General features: G+C 44.2%; 1 long non-coding RNA gene across 1 annotated transcript in view; it reads left to right on the plus strand.

Moving 5' to 3' along the window:
* The first annotated feature begins 1,878 nt into the window (after nt 1–1,878).
* The window catches only part of LOC138301889 (uncharacterized), a 102,807-nt gene continuing 87,252 nt past the window's right edge, over nt 1,879–17,433 (plus strand). Inside the window, exon 1 of the long non-coding RNA XR_011205143.1 lies at nt 1,879–1,970. This is a non-coding gene — a long non-coding RNA (uncharacterized lncRNA). The remainder of the gene's footprint in view (nt 1,971–17,433) is intronic.

Genomic DNA, 17,433 nt, shown 5'->3' on the forward strand with positions numbered 1-17,433 from the left:
TTTCTTGCCACGAAAAAAAAACAAGCGCGGTCGCGCTATTGCGCTGCGAAATAAAGAGAAAAAGTAGTACAGAAACCATACGGAAAACATGGAGCCTTGTATGTTTCCAGTAGTAATGGCACTTTTATCGCTCATTCACCTTATTTTGGGCTGGCCCAGGCCTCAAATGCCCCCGCTATCCAAACCCTCCCCGAGCCGCTCATGTCTACAACCCTGGTAGCAACAGGGGAAAAGTAAGCTTTAAGTCGATCTGGTGACTGCGAGAGATCCATGGCTGAATTAATGGGACATCTCTCCTGTTAATTCAAGCCAGCTTCTCATCTACTGTTCATAATCTTTAGTCGCATTTGGAAATGTTAGTGGTTTATTTACCTTCTGCACTGCAGATCTGCAACCCTCCCATTTACTTCAAAACCCCAATATCGTCTCTTCATAGGCACTTATCGGCCTACAGAGTACAGTGAGACACAGCCCGTTGACAACGCCAGGCTGCTGGCAACTTTTCACAACACTCAGGAAAGATGAAATTACAATCAGCACGAGGAGAGTGTTTCGAAATGTGCTCTGCTCCTTCAGTGTTGCAGGTAGTAGAGTGGGAGTAGTAATGTGGTGTAGGCTGGCACAGACTGACCTGCTCCCCCTGGGTCTGCCCCCATGTGTGCTGTGCTCCATTCCTGTAGCCTCCTTACTGCAGTGATGCAGACTTCTGATCTGTGCTTTACCAAGCTGGTGGGATAGTGCAGCTGATGAAAGGAGAAATTACTGAAGTGGCCCCAGGAAGATAATGTGCACTGAACCTTAACCGTGGGGGAAAGAGGGAGTGAACACGTTCACGAGTCAAACACACACGTGTAAGTTCAGTGAGAAATGGCAGTGCTGGGCCTGGGGCCTCTATCAAGCTTCTCCAACCAGTAGTTCATGAGCTACTCCTAGCTCTCCTGGGTGCAGCCTAGTCTACCAAATGAGAAGTAGCTTTTAGTTGACTGAATATATATATATATATATATATATATATATATATATATATATATATATATATATATATATGATATATATATCATCCACAATTTTGACACAAGGTCAATGGCACGGCACTCACAGGATTCTTGATTACTTTTTAATGTGCAACGTGATAACTCCACGTTGCACATTAAAAAGAAGTAATCAAGAATCCTGTGAGTGCCGCGTCATTGACCTTGTGTCAAAATTGTGTGGTTATTATTAGAGGGAAATGGTCCTTCCCTGGCGTGGGCACCGATGATAAGAGCGCACCGTAAGTGGACTATTTGTGGAAAATATATTATATATATATATATATATATATATATATATATATATATATATATATACATACACATTGAAAATGATGTATTTTAAATTAAAATATCTTTATTTTCAGAGTTAATAAGCTGATGTGCAGAGAAAAATGGCTGAATTTCCGTACAGCTGCTATTTGAGTGATAAAAATCGAACTGTGTTGGGGAGACTATTACTGTCATGTATTACCCATATAGAAGCATCCCACATTGACAACACCTTTTTTTACATTGCAGCTGGCAATCACGCCTGATGTACCGAGGTGATCAGTGCTAGTAATGTTACATGTAGAGGCCACTAATGTAATCTAGTTTGATGTTGTTACTATCACATCTCGAATAATAGGAGTCGCTCAGGAGTATTTTTGTTGAACACAAGTATCTCCTATTACAGAAAAAGTTGATAGACCCTTGCTCTATAAACTCACAGGGTAAGGAGGGACAGATGACGGCAGAGGGGGACGAGGGGGGTTTGGGCGAGGCTACGGCACTCTGAACAGCTCAGGGCAGGAAGTGAATAACAGAACTGAGACTGAAGCTCCTTATAGTCCCAGGGCAGTGTTGACACTGAAGCCCCTGCCTATCCACAGGACCAGAAGTGATTGGACATCCTGAGACTGAAGCCTATATGTTCCCAGAGGAAGGCAGACTAATGTGAGTAGTTAAACCCATGTACATCGGGGACTTGGCCCTGCAAGAGCACCTTGTGGCTCAATGGAAGGGACGCACTAAGGGTCCCGGAAGCAGAGGCCTGTGAGTGCCTATGTTGGTCCTCCACCATCTTTTCTAACTTTGAACACGTTGCAGTTTATGTCTGTGGCAATGCAAACAGAATGCCGAAAGAGGAGTGAAGTGAAAGAAGCGTGTACTGAGGTCTGTGCAGGCTGACTGGGAAGTGTACATAGCTAGCCACACCCATCTTGTCAGCAGGTGTTACATAAATATTGATTACATAGTCTCCCAGCCACCTGGGATGGAAGGCAGATCTCCATTCACCGCTTGCATTCCTACTCACTCACCGCCAGAGGGCCAACACTGACACTCGAGGCCTCTCCTGACACATGCCCATGCTGCCAACCTCATGTATTAAAGACCATTTGTAAACTGCCTGTCCATAAACAAGTTGGAGTCTTAATGCCAGTCAGATACAGATCGATGCAGCGAGATCATATCAAGTGTTACATAGAATAAATAGGGGCATTTGGTGGATATACGTAGTGCCACATATGTCTTTACTAACTCATCACAAAACAGGACTATTTTTAAGGTCACATATGCATGTTCACGTAGGTCTGTGAGTTTCTGTTCTACGATCAAGACTCGCAAAAAACGAGAGAGGCTGGTGCCTCGAGGTATAATACGTGTTTTGGGTCAGTGCTTCACAGTCCAAGACTCACAATTCATGAAAAAACTCCCCACTGGGGAACTACAGCACAGAACATTACACTGTGCTCCAAACAGGGAGAGTGAAAATCTGTGACACTGTCCCAAACATCAAATGTGCCTTTTTGTGTAAACCCTTAAGTCACAACACATCTCTGTGAGCGCTACTGTGATCGGTGTGATGTTCACATTGTGTAATCGGCTGAAGGAGGCTGACACAAATCCCCGCATGATCCCTTATTATTTACAAAAGCCCAGGAGGCAGCACTAAAGCTGGCTCCAGCCCAGACCTAACAAGAGGATTGCAATACCAAATTCACATGTCACCCTCTATAATGCTTCTTACATTCTTACAGAGGAGAACAGCTACTGTATTTATTTTAAAGTATTACTTTTGGGCATGGACCCAGATGGCACAAGACAGCTGCGCTTTAATGAGCTTCTGAGCCCCATGACTTTACCCCTCACTTAGAGCCGCCCCACAGACCTCGACTCTCACGGGGGCGTAAGTAAGCTAACCAGAGTGGCTGGCGAGTAACCCCCGGCTCCCTGCCTCCCTCGGGCCCTGTTGTAACGATTGCCATGCACCGATCAGCAGCCTGAACAAGTGACAGGAAAGAGGCCTCGGTGGGTGAGCCCACGTTGCGGAAGCAGCTAGGGGAATGATGCAAGTGGATTGCACATGATTGCGGTGAGCTCATATCACCACAAACCCGGCCCAAGATTTGCCACCTCTGGGAAGTAACACATCGGAATATTCAGGCTTTTGAACGTAGTCATACAGGAGACGAATTAAGAGAATGGACAGAGCTGACCGTAAGAGTCGCAATCATAACAGGAAAGAGGTCGAGCTGTACAGGCAGCTGCTAATTGGGGGAGCGGACCCCGAGTCAGCTGGGTTACAGATGTCAGCGGAGGCCTCGACCTGCTCCAACTTCGAACACTCGCAAGAGTCCCACGAGGAGCGCAGCATGACATCAATGAACTGCTCCGCCCTTTGCTGTAAAGTCAATATTATTAGCCCCTGAAATGTGCTGAATGTCAGATGTATTTGAAACCTGGGGGTTTGAGGGGAAGCGGTAGAAAGACTGAGCCACTTCCACCCACAGTTTCATTGCACCAGCCTCACTGTTTTAGACGGAGCAGGGCAGTGAGTTAAGGATGTCTAGTTCTGGGGTGTGGGCAGAGGGCTGTTGCCCAACAGTCCAGGGAGGGGTGCGTTGGGAAAATGTTTCTTGTTCTGGGTTGGAAGGAATTTAGGGGGAGGGGCCACTGTTACATTTTGGGGGAAGAGGGGTGTGGCTCTGGAAAGGGGGATACGAAGGCACAGGGGAGTTTGATGCCTACGACATAAGACATAGGCAGTGATCAGCTTGAAAGATGGCATTCACAGAGAGACATTAAAGCTACTAACCTGGAATGTCTGAGGACTCAGTATTAATAAAAGCTATAAAAGCCCAGGTGTAGAGAGATGCTTGTGCAAATTATACAAGACTGCACCTGACTAAAGCAAAGCAACAGGCACTGCAGGAGCGATGGAGAGGGCCAAGGCACTTTACCCATTCTGGAGCATACAGGGGCTTTCCGATATGGATCGGGACTGGGGTACCATTCCAACTGACAGCTGAATTAAAAGACAAAGGGGGTGGGGTATCTCATAATAGTTTGGAGGCTGTCTGAGCGAGGCAGAACAATGCTAAACATATATATCCCCCAAATATAAATCAGCGCACTTTCTTTGAGATGGAGGAATATATGGCAAACTCGATCCATTATCCACACCTAATAAGGGAGGATTATGATTGTGTTACAAACACAAGACTTAAATAACTGAACAGAGCAGTCGAATTTAGTGACTCCTGGAGAATAAATCCTCCTGGGGATAGAGATTACTCATTTTATTCAGGTAAGCATGGCCTACATGTTTGCTTAGGCAGGTATAACCCTCCCCGGTCGGTGCCCACAATAGTGCCACATACAGAGTATTTAGTTAGGGCCCTATTGACTATAACATTGTAATGCAGCACAGCTAAGACTCCTGTCTCAATCTGGAAGCTGAAGGTGGAAGTTCTAGATGACCAGGTTTTTATAAACATCATTAGGGAGGGTATCCAGAACTTCCTTAGAGAAAACCAGGGCTTGTCCTCCTTCAAATTGGTGGAGTGATAGAGGTGTAAGGCTGTCCTTGAGACCGCTGCATTAGTGCCACAGTGGGAATAAGACCCACACTAACCAGAGAATTTGGCAAGCTGAACAACAGGAACAAGTTGTTAAGAACTTGGAGAAAAGAAGGCTGGAGAACCCTGATCTCAAAAAAGCCTTGCTAGCAGAAAGGGATAAATTTATGTAACTCATTGAGAGCTTCAGGGGCTTTGACTATAAGTTATACGTAGTGAGGACGCGGGACCAAACAGGATAACTCTGGTAAACTCTTAGCTTGGTTAGCTAATCTACACCAAAGGGGTTTTCCACATATTAGATCAATGGTGTACAAGCAAGAGGAAATAAATGAGAATTTAATGAGGTACTCTGAAGCATTGCACAGGGCCAGTGAGGAAGATAAATGTCAGACAATTCAGATTTACCTTGAAGGTGCAGACGTCTAGATTTTATCTCAAGATGACAGTCTTGGGGGCAGGAGGAGGTGGCGGGCTCAGATAAGCTACCCACAGAATTTTATGATACTTGAATTGACTTAATGGCACCCATTTAGACTGAATTGTACAATGCAGCAAGAAAGGAATGTGGTCTGCCCGCCTCTACAAAAGAGGCTGTGATGGTGGAGCCCCCCAAACAAGGAAGTGATTTTGGAGTCAACCACATGCAGGTCTCTGTCAATGTTGAACTTGGACTAGAAGGCACTTCGTAAAATATTAGTGGCTAGACTCCTTTCTCATACGCAAAGCTTTGTACATAATGACCATACCGTATTCTTTCTGGGGAGGAATACATCAGTTAGTTACGGAGGCTGTTGCAAATCCTCAAGCACCCTGGAGATATGCACTCAGACACATCTGTGTTATCTGTGTGGCCACGGTGGTAATAAAGAGCAGCGCTACCTATTAGAAGACTTTACCCCTGTCTGTGGCAGGCCATGTAGAATTGGCTAAAATGGTGTCCCTCCAGCATTTCTTATGTTATTTTCCACACTTTTGATTAGAGTTAAAAAAGGAACTATTTCTGGACATAGATTCTATTCAGCAGACTTAATATGGGGAGCAAGCCAAAGCAGAATGGCATTATCGAAATTGCAGATGCCTACACAAGAAGGGGAAAGGACAGTCTGTTTTTCAGGTATATTACTTGGATGCACATTTGCAGTGGGTTACTAGGTTGGTGAACAAGAACCTGATATATATTGGCTTGATTTAAGAGTATAGCTTTTGCTTCAGATTCAGGAAGATGGAATGCAGACATTATGCAAGAGATTGCTAACTCCACCACATTAGCTTTAGAATTAGTAGCGGATAACCTAGGTACATGAGGCAAGATGCTGATTCAGAGTAGGATGGCATTACATCTCATTTTGGCAGCCAAAGGGGCTTGTGCTCTTGCATGGTCTGAGTGTTGCACACAACTTCTCAACACCTTCAGCATAATAGGGTTAATCGAAAAAAAAAAAATCACCAAATTGTAATATTTCACATAAAATGGGGGCCAGACTGACAACAGGGCACCCAATGTGTAAGATATCCTCAACATATAAGAATATTTTCATATGCCAATCAGCAAATCTATTGCCCCTAGGCCAACGGTATCCTCGTACTTCACATATTAGCAGCATGACAGGAATCCTGTTTAATGTCTAATGAGCCTGACAGGGTCATGTTCAATACTAGCGGTAGGACTAGCAAAAAGAATGATACTCAGGGCAGCATTGCATTAATGGATTTTACTCTCCCAAGGTCATTCAACATATGCACCCACTCCAGCAAATTATATATCTTTACTGCGTCTAAAAAGACCATAAAAACCTTCACATCTTAACTACATTGATCGGTAGAAGTTAAAACACAGTGAACCAGCGAGAAAAAAAAACACAGCTTGACAATGCAGAACAAGTTTGGGTATGAAGGGGAAGAGATGGTTAGCTATAATGTTTGCCAACCTTTTAGCGATCGTCAGATTAATAAGAGATGGGTTTCGATTGCTTGACTATAACTGTTTCTCAAAAAGGCGTCAGAAGAAAGCCACTGTTGCGACTTTCACCAAATTGAAAAGAATATGCAGGACCAAAAACACCAATCTATTCTTTTTTTTAGGAATCTCTGTGAATTAACAAGTTAAACGGCGGAGACAAAACATAGCAGCATATTGATGATACCATTAACAAGATCCTTACAGTGTTTCCCGACCACTCCCCCTTAAGATTAGCATATCGATGTATAGATAACAATGTATACTTTGTGAAAACTCAGCTGCAGGGTCACGGCCACCTGGCAACTCAGTGTTATGTTTTTTTAATCCACTGCAACCTGAAGCAGCAACGCTTCTCTATCCTAATTCTTCTTGGTAAATCTGCGAAAAAAGTCTGATTTGTGGATATTGGAGTGGGTTAACTGTGAAGAATAAAGGAAATATTCCCAAAACCAGGCCAAATCACCAGGAGTATCAATCAGCATAACTTTATCAGCAAATGTAGTAGCTGTGAGCTGGTCACTTCTTAGTCAATGTCATCCCTGGCTGCCTCTTCTCACCATAGGTCCTGACCACTCCATAGTTTCCGAATAATTGGGCGTAGTGTTCTGCAAAATCACTGAATTATTGTAGCTTCAAGTGAATTTTGACGAGAAGTCCATAGTCATCGGTTAAGGGAACGCCAGACCAGGAATCATGGTAAGCCTATTGTTATCTCGACACCCTTCAATGGCATGCACTACCACACTGGCTGTGGACCAAAACATACACAGTAACAAACTAATCAGAAACTTTATAGGCTTATCATGCCCTTCAAGACTGAGTTTTGGCCATCTGAACACATATCAGGCTCTCGTCCACTCCTTATATTTATTCACTTGCCAGTACACATAACTGACAACTGAAACATTAACTATTAGAATGATAGCATACAACTTTCATTTTGCATTGACGATCAACCGATTTATTTTCATCCCAAATAGCAAGAAAACAAGCCTTTATCTGCTAGTCAGGAGAAGCACGTCAGTCTTGAGAAAGTCTACAGCACAAAACATGTGTTGATTGTCAGCTTTTGGCTGTGAGAGGATCTATACTGTTAATGAAAACAATAAACCACAAGAAATTCAATATGGACTCGTAATGAACGTTTTAACACAACTTAAAAACTGATTTTGTGTGCCTCAGTTTCAGTTGTTATACCTGTCTGTTAGCTGAAACAGGGTGGAGGCTATTACCACAGCCAAGAGTAGCAGGTTGTTCAATATTGTTGTAGAGGCTCTCTAGTTACTGTTATTTATGAATCAGCAAATATGATTTGTAAACATTACAGGCCTAGTGTACCGTGGAGATGTGCAACAAATGCTAAACCACTGCTACCTTCTGTGATAGTAGATGTCCCCTGAATAGGACTACGCAAGCCCTGCCAGCAGTCTGCAACTATCACTCACAACTATATAAAGATCACAGGAAGTGACATCATTGCATTTCCTATCATCCAACTGCACAGGATGTGCCATCACTGGATTTCCCATCATTCTTCTGCACAGGAAGTGAAATCACTATTTTCCCTCCCACATTATTCTGCACTCTTCTTTCCTCCCAGAACCGATTTAATGGCAGCAGCAAAGACCTGCAGCAGATGTGGGCACACTGCTGGCGCATCCTAGGTGCGCCAAAGGCAAGCCCGTCTGCATCCGTTCATGCCTGGTGCTAAGAACCCCGATACTGCCCATACTCACCAATACCCTGCTGCGCTCCTCCATACTCTTAACTGTGGCTGCCGCTTGTCGCAATAATGCCACACCACACCAGACATCACAGAAGGAATGTTCACATGCATCTCCTGCAAGTTCTCAAACACTCCCCAACTCATTTCCCCCACTACTCCCCTACCAATAGCTCCCAGCACCCCACTGGCTCACACTCACACAACCGAGCCACCTTCTCACTCTCTCAAGGACCAAGCACCACCCAAACAATACTCCACATTAGCGTGCCTGCTTCTCAACACCAGCTGATTCACCAAACATGACACAGAGCTATGGAACCTACTGCATGACCATACTCCGGGCCTGTTTCAGTCTGTCTCATGGAAACATGGCTACAACCAACCTCGGCACCTGACATTGCTATAGCCATGCCTGGCAGCCACAAGATCATTAGACAAGACCGTCAGCACAAGCCCGGAGGTGGCGTCGCCATGTTTGTCAAAGATACCCTTAGCTGCTCCACCTACAAAGGCACCGTCATCACCTCATGTTCAAGAAACACATCACAGCCAACTTCTACCTGGGCGGAACCCTCATATAAAGGCAACCATTACCGTGCACTCATTTTGCCAGCAACATCACGGATCCTGTCACACCCCTCATCAACAACACCAGCAGCTTTATCCCCTTCGGAGACCTTAACTTTTACCTAGAAGAACATACCAACCCAAACCCTACAGCCTTTTTAGAAAACCTTGGGAACCTTAACCTCACTCAGAATGTTACCAACCCACCAACACTGCTGAACACCAACTGGACCCAAATTTCTACTTAATCATCTCAGAAGAGAAGTGGGCTTCCACCCTACCCAAGCAACACCTGGAGCACAGCAGCAACTTGCTGAAAACTGCATTCACCGACACACTGGCTCTCCTCAAGTGCAACCAGCCAGCAAGAGCCCGACCACGCGACAGCTGGTACACAGAGGAATGCAGGCTGACAGACCAGCATTGCAAGCAACTGGAGCGCAAATTGAGAACAAATCAAGACACCACAGATAAAGGCATCTTCAAATTAGTTCTAAGACGTCACTACCACCAGATACAGAACACCAAATGCACAGCTCTTGTAGATCACAACAACACCAGCACTAACATCAGCAAGAAAATCGTTGTTACTGTCAAAGATTTCAAAGCGCCTCCAGCTGCCTTCAGCAACAACACCTCCTCACAAAACCTTTGCAAAAAGATCTCGGAATTCTACTGTAGCTAAATCACCTTCATATAAATTTAACCCTCGACCTGACACCCTCACCATTGCAACTCAACTTCCCATTACGGCCGACAGACAAATCTTGATATTGAGGCCTGCCGTCATCACTGGCCAAATCGCTGCTTCCATGAAGACCATCCATTAGGGGGCTCCATGTGACCCTTGCCCCCACCACACCTTCACCAAAGGATTCCTACCAAACAGAGAAGCACAAACACCTATCTTTAGTGCCTCCATGGATTCAGCCACATTCCAGACACCTGGAAACATGTCACCATCAGGCCCCTGCTCAAGAAACCATCGGGTGACCCAGTCACACTTTCCAACTACAGGTTTATCTCCCTCCTACAATACCAGGCAAAGGTCTTAGAAAAACGAATCAACTGATGCCTCACTGGTCACCTCAGCAACCACCAGCTCCTCAATGCCACACAGTCCGGATACAGGCCCAACCACAGTACTGAAATAGCAATCATCACCGCCAAAGATGGCAGAGAAGACACATCTGCCTTCGTTCTCCTGGATCTCTCTTCACCATTTAATCTCATACTCATCAGTCACCAGCACAAGATCAATCAATAAGGATGTGCTATAGCACAGCTCTATCATCCTGAGGGTATCTGGGTGGTGAGGTTACGAAGGTCTTAGTCGAAGAGCCAGGTCCCGAATTCTGCCAGGAAGGGTACTGTTCCTAGGTGGAGGGGCGACTCATTCCAGGTCTTGGTGGCAATGTAGGAGAAGAACGACCACCGCTGTTGCTGCGACTAATGCATTGGGGTGCAAAGGCCAGGGAGGTGGAGCGCAAGTGTCTGGCAGGTTGGTGGAAGTTCACGCAGTGGCTGATGTATGCCGGACCCTGGTTGTGTGAGGCTTTGTAGGTGTAAGTAAGAATCTTGAACTGGCATCTCTTCTGGATGGGGAGCCAGTGGAGGTTCCTGAGGTGGGGAGTGATGTGGGTTTGTTTTGAACGGTCGAGGATAAGTCTGGCTGCTGCTTTGTGTATGGTCTAGAGTCTCTTGAGAAGTTGAGTGGAGATGCCCAAGTAGAGCCCGTTGCCACAGTCCAGCCAGCTAGTGGCAAGGGCCTGGGTCATAGTGTTTCTGGTGTTGGCAGGGATCATCTGAATATTCTGCAGAGCATATGGATGGTGTGGAAGCAGGAGGAGGCGACTGCGTTGATTTGGCGCTTCATGGTGAGTTTGCTGTCAAGCATGATGCCAAGGCTGCGGGTGTGGTCTGTTGGTGTGGGTCCGAGCTCAGAGGGCCACCATCAGTTGTCTCATAGGGAGGTGTTTTTTCCTGAAGACCAGCACTTCCATCTTGTCTGAGTTGAGCTTAAGGCAGTTGGTTCTCATCCAGTCAGCAACACTGGTCATGACATTGCAGAAGTTTGTTCTAGTGGTGAAGGGTCTTCGGTGAGCAAGAGGACGAGTTGAATGTCATCTGTGTAGCATATGATGTTGAATCCGTGGCTTCTGACGATGTCATTGAGGGAAGTCATGGAAGTGTTAAATAGGGTGCGGCTGAGGGAGGTGCTTCGGAGTGAACAGAGGACATGATGGCTGGGGTCGGTCTGCATGGTGAGCAGAGTCCATGTAGTGATCGCTTGGCTGGTGTGCGTGTGTGGGCCAAGGTTGTTGAAGATGAAATCGGTGGGTTGGTGGTCAAGGTTGTTGTAGATGGAGACTACGTTGCTGTGGAAATAGATGGAAATAGACCTATAGGGTGTCAGAGTTTTTGGAAAGAGCAAACTGTGTTCTCTGTGGCTGATGGGCAGGGGAATTCCTTGACTATGTTGAAGAGTTCCTTCGTGTGGTTGGTGCTTGTTTCGATGCAGTCTGTGAGGGATACTCTTCTGGTTCCCTTGACGCATTGGTGATACTTGTTGAGGGCTGATTTGCAGGTGGTTCGGTCGGAGGGGTTTTTGGTGGTGCGCCATTGTTTCTCTAGTCATTTGCAGTTGTGCTTGATGGTTCTGAGTTCTGAAGTATACCAGCTTGCTTGTCTTAGGGCTTTGTTGGTTTTGGCTGGCATCATAGGGGTGACTCTGTCAGCGCATTTGGTGATCCAGGCGGAGCAGTTCTGGACAGCCTGCTCTAGGCCTGATGCGGCTTCAGGTTGGATGGTGTCAAGGGCCTGTGTCCACTGGATCTCAGTCACTTTGCTCCAACTGCAGTGAGAGGAACTGGGGGGGGGGGACTTGGAGGTGGCGCAGAGGGCACCTGTGATGGTGAAGTGGACGATGGCATGGTAAGTCCAGGTGAGTTCTGTGACATGGCTGTAGTTGACTCTGTTACTGGATGTGAAGATCAGGTCCAGGGTGTGTCCTGCTCTGTGTGTGGGGTCAGTGACCAGTTGGATGAGGCCGATGTTGCTCATGTTCTCCAAGAGAGTGGTGGAGTTGCATTGTTGAGGTCGTCGAGTTGGAAGTTGAGGTAGCTGAGTAGGACGTAGAGTTTGGAGCTGATAGCTAGAGGGGCGATGAGGCTGAAGATGGCGTAGCAAAAAGCAGGTTGCAGTCTAGGGGGTCTGTAGGTGAGGGTGCCTCTAATGGTCGTCTTGGCGTAGGTTAGAAGTTGAAAGTTGAGGTGTTCAATGATTGGATGGAGTCGTCTTCAGCGGCAATGCATCGGATAGTTTCCCCCGTGTTTGTTTGTGCAGTCTTGATGTTTCATTTTGTAGCCATCTGGCATTATGATGGCGATATCTGGGGTTAAGGAGGTGCTTAGCCAGGCCTCAGTGATGAAGATTGCGTCGGGGAGAAGATGGTGATAGTGTCCCAGATTTCCATGGTATGTTTACAGAGGGATCTGGTGTTGAGCAGAATGCACTGAAGCAGTTCCGGGCGTTCATGGTCTTCAGGGTGAGTGTAGGGAGGGTTTCTGTGTGGGCGGGCAGACCTATGTTGCAGGAGAAGCTGCAACGTTGGGAGGTGAATATTACTTCGGTTGAATGGGGGGAGGCAGTGCAGCAGTTGTTTTTGTGGCACCTGGGATCCAAAGCTCGGAGCTGGAGTACCAGAAGGTGGGCAGAGGGCCAGGGTTCTTGTCACTGGGCGTGGTCCAGGTGGAGACTAGCACAACAGGCTTGCCTTTAGCATCCAAGGACCCGCTCTCAGCTGGATCCACTTCTTTTTAACGGATAGAACACAAGCTGGTGCTCCGCACAAGTCAATGATGCCACCGAATCCTGCTTCTACACCCTAATGATGCTGAAGAAGATCTGCAAATTGCTCCCAAGTTCTGAGGGAACTACATTGCATCCCAGTAAACAAAAACATTCAATTCATCCTCATCAAAAATACTTTATTTTTATGAACAAGTTGTATATAAATAAAATATACAATACACCACAATTCATTATCTTAGTATTAACAAAGTGCATCGTAACACAGGGGGGTCAAAAAGAGTACAGTCCAGTGACATGGACATAAAAATCAGTTCACTACATAAAAAAATATATAATAAAAGACATCAGAAAGTACATTCATAATGTAAACTATTAAGTGCATGGCACACAATACTATGGATACTTGAAATAAAACATCAGTTCAATGTCCTGAGTATATGCTAACAAAAATGTAAGCATCTTTAACTTTGATCTTTCATCATTCCATTGCGTAGTTGTAGTTGGTTTCAGAGGCACCAGATATCACCACTAACAACTGTGAAAAACCGGTTACCTCTAGGTACTTTTAATCTTATCTGAATCCCACTGTTTTGTCCAGTGGGTTTACAAGGAGGTTGTGTCTGCCCTAGTGGTATTGTTCTACTAGGGTGGGGAGAGGTTGCTTATGACAAAGCATTTCACATTATGTGAGTGAGGCTTCCTCTTCCAATAAGATTGGCCTCTCTTTTCCTCTTGTGTTTACACCTATCGTTGCCATAATCTTGGTAATTTAGGTATCAGTGGTTTGTACCAAAACACTGATAGAAATAGTGTTTTAGAAGCCACTATACCTTTATTTGTTTTGGGTCTTTACTTTGGAACGTGTGGTGGTGTCCACTACCCCTCTCCTTTTGTGTTTTGTGGATGAAACAGTACTGCAGAAATTCCACCTCCGCTCTTCATGCTAAGCCCTGCATGAAGCACACAGCTACTGCGCAGCAGAAACCTAGACACTGCAGTAGTCTACAATGGCACAATAGGCAGCAGTCAGACACCTGCCTTCTCGCCAGGTCCAAAAAAGGGGTTAGTACCACAAGGGCCCGTCAACTGCACAGGCAACACAGGCAAGAAATATTACAGCTGCCCTGATCATGAGCACCGCTCTGCACCTGGCCAAATGTCACCCCACGTTCAGCCAGGCAGCGCTTCATCAACCCTTCCTACAGCAGATCTCCACTCCATGTAGCAAAACTTGACTTGACTGCTGATACATCAGGATTTGTGGCTTTGGATAGCCCACAAAACTGCTGACAGTGCGAGGATATTAAGAGTAGATGAAGGAAGATCATTAGAGGTTGGCCAACTAGCTTGCTGAGTTCCTCTACACCAACCATAAGCCCCCCAATTTAGATGCTTGAAATGCATTGGACCTAGCATTAGAAAAAACCTTGGGTCCTGAGATGACATACGAACTGCAACTCAGCCTGGGTCATATACATGATAACGTGCCCCTGCAAATTGAGGTATGTGAGGATGACATGCAGGGAAGTGAAGATAAGAGTAGGAATAATTTGAAGTGCAAGAAAAATACATCAAAAATGTCCATTAACTACCTCTGATTACATTGGAACAACTAGAGAAAGGTACAAACAAACCTGAGAAAATCCTTTTTGAAAAAAGAACAGCCCTGAGTGTACCATCTTCAAACCTAGATAACAGGAATAAATGATGATATTTCTTGGGCACGAATGAAAACAGAGACATAGCAGAGGGATACAAATCTTATGATGTAATAACTACACTCTGAGCTCCTGTGTACTAATTGAAAACACTCACTGGAGCTCTCTTGTTAAGATTGAGGCCACCAGGCATAGAGACACATGACAAAATGAGTACAAAAAATGAATAAATATCTAAAGGTAGCTTTCTTCTGACCATCGGAGGAGGTACTCCCCTAAATGTATGCCAAATTTCTCATTTATGAAACAAGAAATCAAGAAATAAGGTGCTGTGGTCTTCCTTTTAGCAAGAAACATGAAACACAAATCACTTTGAGACACCACAATATTCTTTATCTTTCATTCTTTGTTTAATGATCAGAAGACCTTTACATATAATTAAGGCTCCTAGTATTCTGATAAAGACAAATAAATACAGACAGAAAATATTCTATTTTCTTGTCTCCGTTTTTTTTGTAAAAAAATGGAAAAATACAGAAAATAGGTTTCTTCTAAGCCAATTCTCATTACTATGAATTACGTGTACTGGGTTAATAGCTGTGCAGAGTGACAAGTAGGGGAGTTAAAAAAGAAAAAAATATTCTATTTCTTAATGAAACTTAAATAACTGTAGTGGTACAGCTGTTTAAGTTATCCTACAATGCAAATGATTTCAGGTGGCTGTCTTGTACTGTAAATGGCTAAAACACATGGGACATTCCAAACACGAGTAAACATTTGTTGGTTAAATAAATGTGGAAATATAACCCTCGCAAAATACTTTTTTACTCTTACTGAAGATAAAATACATCTGGATTAATAAAGATAAAATAAGCAAATAATAAATTGGATAAACACAGATGGAAATGTCAAAAAAATAAATATTATAAAGCTCAAATTATAATCAGTAAAGTCTGTCATTCTTTCTCTATTAATGAAATGGGATTGTGAAATAAACATCTCCACCTGGAACGTTGTTGGGTACGCAACAGGGCACAAAAGATCAAGGACCACTGTTTTATTAATAGTGCAACCCGTTGTGGAAATAAACTCAGAGGAGTTCTGAGTAAATCATTAAACTTGTCAAGAAGACAAAAAAATTAAGAAACAGGAATTTTGTCTTAAAGACACAAGCTTTTTTGAAGGGATGAAAAGGCACAAAGAGGGACAGCAAAAGTCCTTACATATTGGTTCAGTAGTCAATCTGCCTCAAATTCTGATATTTTATTTCCCAAAATAGATGAAGAAAAATGGTTAAATGCTGCTCACTGACCTTAAACACAGGAGACACTACTTCAAAGCCAGAGTCTCGAACAGTTGTCCAATAGCGTGAAATAATTTAATGCTGGAACCTCTGCTGAACTCCCCATACAGAAATTGTCTATACCAGTGGTTCCCAACCTTTTGACTCCTGAGGACCCCCACTGAATCACTACTGGAAGCCAGGGATGCCCAAACAATTTGTACAATTTTAATTTCAAACATTCAAACAGTAATTCACAAACAATATACAAACAAGTACACACCAAACAAATACTAATGGTATCATTATTTTATATTGAAAACTTATGCAGAAATCAAAACAATTTAATGAGACGTTTGCTGCTGCATCTTGGTGACTAACTTTTCATTATTTGGTTTTATTTAGGAAAGCTGCCTACCCAGGTCAGATTCTACATTTCCCAAGCGATTTATGTTTTTACTTTTTAGGTACAGAAGACCTGAGAAAGCTTTTTCACCTAAATATGTGATGGGGAAAGGATGTAAACCATAAGGACCTCTCGTGTTTCCATAGATCTCTGTCACATGTAATTCGTTTGTTTTATAGCACCTCAAATACCAGAGTAGGGTTTTGGAGCACTTTTTCAGGGACTATGAGGTGTAGAATTCACATGTCATTCACAATGGTAGGCTTTTTCTAAGAGTGCATGGTCTGGAGAAGCACAAACTCAGGATTCAGAACATAACACAGTGTTTAGAGTTGAGTTTAATACGAATGTATTTCTGCGCAAGCAAACCTTTATTTTAGCAGCATAAGGATAATAAAAGGCAAGGAAATAAACAAACTTTCTAATTTATGCCATGCAGTTTGCATGCAACTCTTTGATGGCAATTCATAGCTCACTGTGCTAGAATACGATTGTAACTTATGAACTGCACAATAACAAAATATTCTCTGTGACAGAAGCAGTAACCCCCTGTGCTATGCACATAAAATACTTTTCTGTGCATGATACACATTCTCTGCATCAGGCACATTAACCATCTGCCTACCTTAGAAACTGCCACTAGACAAAACTCCCATCTCTCTGCACTACATTAATCACCAGAGTTATCTTGACGCTTTTATTTTAACCCGAAAGTTGCTGGTTGTACAAGGAACTTTGAAGTGCTTTTACAACTGCTGCACAAATAAAAACACACACATGTTTCTGTCAAATCCCAGCTTGAGAAGTATCTTTCTGTCGTCCCAGGCCTGCAGACCCCCTGGGAACGTGTCATGGACCCCTGGGGGTCTGCGGACCACAGGTTGGGAAACGCTGGTCTGTACGAAGACTGTCAGTGAGAAATAAGGAAATAGAAAAGGTACAAATTTCCTAACTGCCAATTTCTATGGATTTCACTTTGCCAGATATCGATCAGGAATGCCATGCCCACTCAACAATACAAAAAGAAATTTGATAACAGTCCACACTCTAGGAAAACTTTAGGACTCTTCAATATTAGTCCACTCCCCATGGATGATCTGTCTAATACACCTGAATTACCAAAACACACTTGTTACCTTGAG

This window comes from Pleurodeles waltl, chromosome 6, assembly GCF_031143425.1.
Source record: "Pleurodeles waltl isolate 20211129_DDA chromosome 6, aPleWal1.hap1.20221129, whole genome shotgun sequence".
NCBI classification, from domain to species: Eukaryota; Metazoa; Chordata; class Amphibia; order Caudata; family Salamandridae; genus Pleurodeles; species Pleurodeles waltl.